The 5595-nt window shown below is 37.2% G+C and overlaps 1 long non-coding RNA gene across 1 annotated transcript; it reads left to right on the forward strand.

The window, feature by feature from the left end:
• Positions 1–480: 480 nt before the first annotated feature.
• LOC140000957 (uncharacterized) lies at positions 481–2705 on the forward strand. Its single transcript, XR_011806146.1, has 3 exons — positions 481–559; positions 1442–1587; positions 2648–2705. It is a non-coding gene; the product is annotated as an uncharacterized lncRNA (long non-coding RNA).
• Positions 2706–5595: the final 2890 nt, after the last annotated feature.

A 5595-nucleotide genomic window follows, 5' to 3' on the forward strand; every position in this document is an offset into this window, starting at 1 on the left:
CGTGCCAGCACATACTGTCTGCTAGAATCACTTCTACTAAATAGCTGTAATTGCCATGCCCGGCTCGTTTTGTCTTGGGTGCCCTATAAAGATCCCAGGCAAACTAGCTTAATTCACTACTGAGAGGAAGATCTGCTTTGTGTTCCTCTGTGCGTTGACTGATTTCTAGTTTTATTCCCGCAGAAAAAATGTGCTGGTGCCCTCCTCAGAGCAGCAGCGCGTCCCACAGCAGTGCACATTTGCACAGAAGTGCTCTTGGCCGAAGCAAGAACGCAGGAGGACTCTGCAAAGGCTGGAAACCCCTCTTGCTTATTATACCTCTACGACTAGGGATAAATCACATAAATCCCGTATATATTGATGCATTTAAAGTAAGGTTTTCTTTCAATTCATTGCTCGTTACTGTCAAATAAGTTTGGGTATCTGTGATGTCAGTAAAGAAATGAATGACAATTTCCTTTATTCCTTTTGAACTCCTAGGAATGCTTTAAGATGCCACAGTCTTTGGGAGCATTAGGAGGGAAACCAAAGAATGCCTATTATTTCATAGGATTTTTAGGTAAGGAAAAAAGAAACTTATTCCAAATGTGCAGATGATCAAAAGAGAACATTTTTTGAAGGGGAAATAGTAAGGGGTCTAAGCGTGAACCTCTAGAAGTAAAGAAAGATGAGAATAGAATAAAATAAATGAAGAAGCATATCTAAAAGAGTTTAGAAACAGTATGAGATGATCCTTAACAGGAGCAGAAAGTTAACAGCAAAGCTAGGTGTAAAAATAAGTGATGACATCAACAAGAGCAACATACTGAGAATAGCTGATAGCATTTGACAAGTGTATTGGTCAAATGTCACTTTTATTTTCTTGTATTTCAAAACTGTTTCTGATGGCAGTATCTTTTTCACCTTTTGTATACCTTCTGTTATTAAGTATTGCTCTAATTAATTTAAAATGCATTCCTTCAGATTTCACCCCACTTTGGGCCAAAATTTTGCAACCCTATTTTGTCCTTTTGTAAAACCTAACCTGTTTTAGTTAGGCTTTTTTGTTCCAATTTCTGAATGAATGCCTAATGGGATTACAGATTGCATCTGTGAACATCCTGTACCTTTTAATCTGTCAAATGTTAGTGTTTACAACACTTGAGATTAAAAAAAAAAAAAAAAAAAAGTACTGGATCTCACATGGAAAAATAAAAGTATGTGACAAAGATAGAACATAACCAACCAAAAAATTACAGTAATAGGTGACAATAGGAAGTTATACTAAATACCCTGTGGGAAACGTTGTGTCTAACCCTTCCGATTCTCTTAAAGAATCCCTAGCTGGAAAGTCTAGATTATACTGACTGCGATGGCAATCTAATTTCTATTTTACAGTTCTGGACCAAGTGCTTATTAATGTCACTTGCTTATTTTTAACATACGGCTTTTACCCATCCAGGCAATGAGCTGATCTATCTGGACCCTCACACCACTCAAAGCTTTGTAGATTCAGAAGAAAATGGCACGGTTGACGATGAGAGTTTCCACTGCCAGGAAGCCCCACATAGAATGAAGATCATGAATTTGGACCCTTCAGTAGCTTTAGTAAGTGTCAGGAAATCTGGAATGCATGTACTTTATCTCAAAGTAATGTCTCTCTACATTGGTAAGGGCAGCAATGCATCTCCTTGAACAGAACCAAGATCACAAAGCTGTCTTCTGTGATCAACACATAGTAGTTTGTACATAACTACATGGAGAATCTTAGGGCAAGTGGGGAGCTGTCTGTACTGTAGGGAGCTCGCTTTGTTTTCTTTACTGAGCAGCTTTTACTTCTTTCAAGAGGCATTATAATGGTCAGAGCAAGGAACTGAAACAGGTTTACGTGTTTTATTCTATCACTACTTTATGTTTGGTCACCTCTAGACAAGTTACTTAAACTTACTTTATATCATAAGTTAAAAATGTTTAAGTGGAATTATTGTATTTCACCCCAAATTACAAATACAAATGTATTATTTGTAATTCACCCAAAATGTCATGGGGGTACTGTGGTATTTGAAAAAATTGGATCTGATCCCATGCCAGTATCCTGTGATTGGGTGATTGGCAGTTGTCACCAGTGGGATGTGTTTCTAAAGCTTTAAACAATCTGTAAAGATACCGGTATCTGTCATTCATTCACATACCTGTTTTTTAATACTGCTGCTTTTTAGAAAGTTTTTTTGTTTTGTTTTGTTTTGTTTTGTTTTAATACTTAACTACGTAACTGTGCAAAATGTGGCATGATGCAACGAGACAGACAAAATCATAATGAAGAGCAAATATTTTCAGTATAGATACCAGAATGGAAATGTTCCTTAGGTGGTCCATCATCTACAAGTTTTCAGCTTCTGCTGATACCTGGACTGTAGGAACTGGGTGGCGCTCCATGGAGGAGCACACAGGAGCTGCTGCTATTTTTTGCTTGACTATTTCGTTAGGGGTTTGCAGGGCCTTGTTCTCCCCGTGGGTTCTCTCCCTAGAGCTGCCACATATTTGGAGTCTTATATCTACTGATCGTACAGGGCATTACTGTATCAGAGGTCAAACCGCCTTACCTGCTGGTACCACATACCTACCATCAGCAAAGGTAAAACTCTGTGTGTTTTTTTTTTCCCCTAAGGGCTTCTTTTGCAAAGAAGAATGTGATTTTGATAACCGGTGTAGTCTTGTACAAAAGGTAAGAGTGGGAACTTAGCATCTCGATTTGTTCTTTATAAAGTCTGTTTTTTATTGTTTGTTTTTTGTAAAATTTTCCTTTGCATTTTCCTTTGTATACAAATTGTATGAGCCATAGAGAAGAATGCATTAAAGCATCAGGGTAAGGCAATACTACTGAATTGCTAATTGGAAATTGTTCAGCACTTTACCAGCCACAAACCCTGCCAGTTGGAAAATGGGTGTAAACATCCACACTTGAAGGTGTTACTGGGTGACACTTGCTTTTAACTTCTAATTCTCACTAAATGACTAAGGTTTAACTGCCATATTGTAGTGATGTATCAATGATTTGCTTCCTGATCCTTTTTTATTGTTTGACATAATAGATTGCGTGTTCTAATTATGACTGTTAGTCCCTGCTATCTTAAAGATCTGATTCTGTAAGTGCTGCAGGCCTCTAGCTCCTGCTGATCTAGGGAGAACAGAAGGTGCTGGCTGCCACAGGAAACAGACTTGAGGATGTTTCTGCATGCAGCTGTTAAGCTAAGCACCAGACGTCTGAATGTAAAGTACTATCAACCTCTAAAGGCATTTATTTAAAAAAAAAAAAAAATCATCTAAGGAAAACAGTTTGTAAATAACTGAAATACAGGACAGAAGGTAACTTCTCTTTGAAGAGGAATAGCGTTTGGCTTCAGGAACACCTTTTTTCCTGACCAAAACCTGTCCTTCAAAATCTGATGCGTTTTTTTTTTTTTTTTTTCCCTTTGGAGGAGCTGATAGATCTGTCTTTTGTGCTATTGATCAACAGAAAACTTGAGGAGAGTTCTATGCAAGCAACTTTCTTTTAAAAAGCAGAAAATATTGTACATTCCTAGTGTGCTTGCTACATGTAAACAAAATTACAGGTTTGCAGATATCAAAGCTGATATCAAAAGATGATAAGACTGATAATTTGTAGTACAGTTCAAGAGATCTGTCTTCCAGATGTGTTTTAACTAGGGATGTATTACAGAGACCATGGTGCTTGGATTTCACAGTATGTCTGTATAAAGACTTTTTTTTCCTGATGGACATGCGTAATTAAAAAACACTTTCAATTAAGCAGACGCATTTTGTGTTTGAAGCGTCTCCCGAGCCAGCTTTTAAAATGAAAGTATTCTGTCCTCAGGAGATTCTAAAGCAGCAGAGTCTATGGATGTTTGAGCTGGTCCAGAAGCACCCGCCACACTGGCCTCCTTTCATACCTCCAACAAAACCAGAAGTGAAAACCACAGGAGCAGGTAAGGCACCGATTAAAAGCCTAATTGTGCAATGTTATGTTCCTCGTTAGCAAATAAAAGAATAATCACAGGTAGAATAACTATCCTTTGTGAGTGTCAAGCAATATATAGCAGGCATGTATCCAAACAAGCCATACAATTGCTAGCACAGATTTTTTTTTTCACTCTTACAAAGTACTTTTCTGGAATGCGTCTTTCAAAGTTTTTTTTTTAAGTGAACAAAATCAGGCATGTCTTTAGAAGCATTTTTTTCTTTATCTTTTTTTACAGAACTCATTGAATCTACTGACAAGCTATTTGAATTGGAAGAAGAATTTGAAATCCTGAGTGTGTGAAGGAAACTGTGGTGACTCTTCTGAGTGTTGAATATATTGGTAATATTATTGCATTGACTTAAACAGCCATGTTAGCCCCGAAGTGCCTGAAATTATGGATAACAGAGCACAGAAATCTAGTAGCATCCAAAACTCCAAGGGCAGTTTAACACACAAGCTTCCCCGGATGGAAAGGCAGTAAGAGATCTTGTGATAAGATGCTTAAAGGGAATCTCTTTTTAACGTACCTTACGTGGAGACAAACGGGCCTTTGAGATTAAGGCAAAAATACATGTATCACTGGTCACCATGTTTGGAGAAAGGGATAACCCAAATGGATATTTCTTGCTCTCATATAATAATGCAATAGTTTAGTTCTTCAAACAAAACAGTCTTCAGTTAAGGAGGATGTTTACTTCTGTTCCCTCCTGTGGGCTGCGTCATAGGAAAAATACATCGTCTTGTTTAAAAGATCGACTGGATCAGGAGAAAATTGTTTCCTTGTTAAATATTTTAACATGTATTTGAGCAACCAGACTTTATTACAAAAATGTTTCTGTAAAAGGAGCTATGTCTAATGTATACATTTTGCAATAGCCTTCCTGTTTCTGGGAGACCTCAAGAGGAACAGGAGCCTCAAATAGTTGATACAGATCACAACCACTGTTATAGTTATGGTATATTTCACCTTGACCTTAAAATTCAAATGATTAAAACTTAGGTTATTTCTTTCCGAGTTAAAACGAGTCAAAGGTGGTTTAACTGTACCTTATTTATTTTAGAATAGATTTACACAAGTTTCTCTGTTACAGCACTTTATCTGTGCATCTAATAAATTTCTTAAGCTTTTCTTAGGTTGTATGCTGCTATGTTTGGTTAATTTGTGTGAACTAAATATAAACCAGGTTATCTTAAAACTTAATATAGAAGCGTACACAGATTACTGAATTGTTGCTTTTTGACTTCTTGCCTTTTGAAATCTGTTTTGGTAGAAGTGCCTTAACCCTACAGGTTTATCAGAACAGCCTGGGCAGTTTTATTTCTAAGGCAGAGAATCTCTCTCTAGCAGCCGTAAGAAAAACAGTTCAGAATAAAGAAAGGCAAAGATTTTTAATCCATGCTGAAGTTCCTTTTCACTACCAGACAGTCCCCCTTGTAGTCATTTTGTCATGCTAGTGTAATGAACATGAACTGCAGACTTTCATCTTCACCAATAAATGACAACATAGAGAAATACTGAATATTGTCTCCTCTCACTTGCACCTCTCGATCAGGGCCACTGTTTTTTCAAACAAAAGAGTTAACGAGATCCT

This window comes from Anas platyrhynchos, chromosome 35, assembly GCF_047663525.1.
Source record: "Anas platyrhynchos isolate ZD024472 breed Pekin duck chromosome 35, IASCAAS_PekinDuck_T2T, whole genome shotgun sequence".
NCBI lineage: Eukaryota > Metazoa > Chordata > Aves > Anseriformes > Anatidae > Anas > Anas platyrhynchos.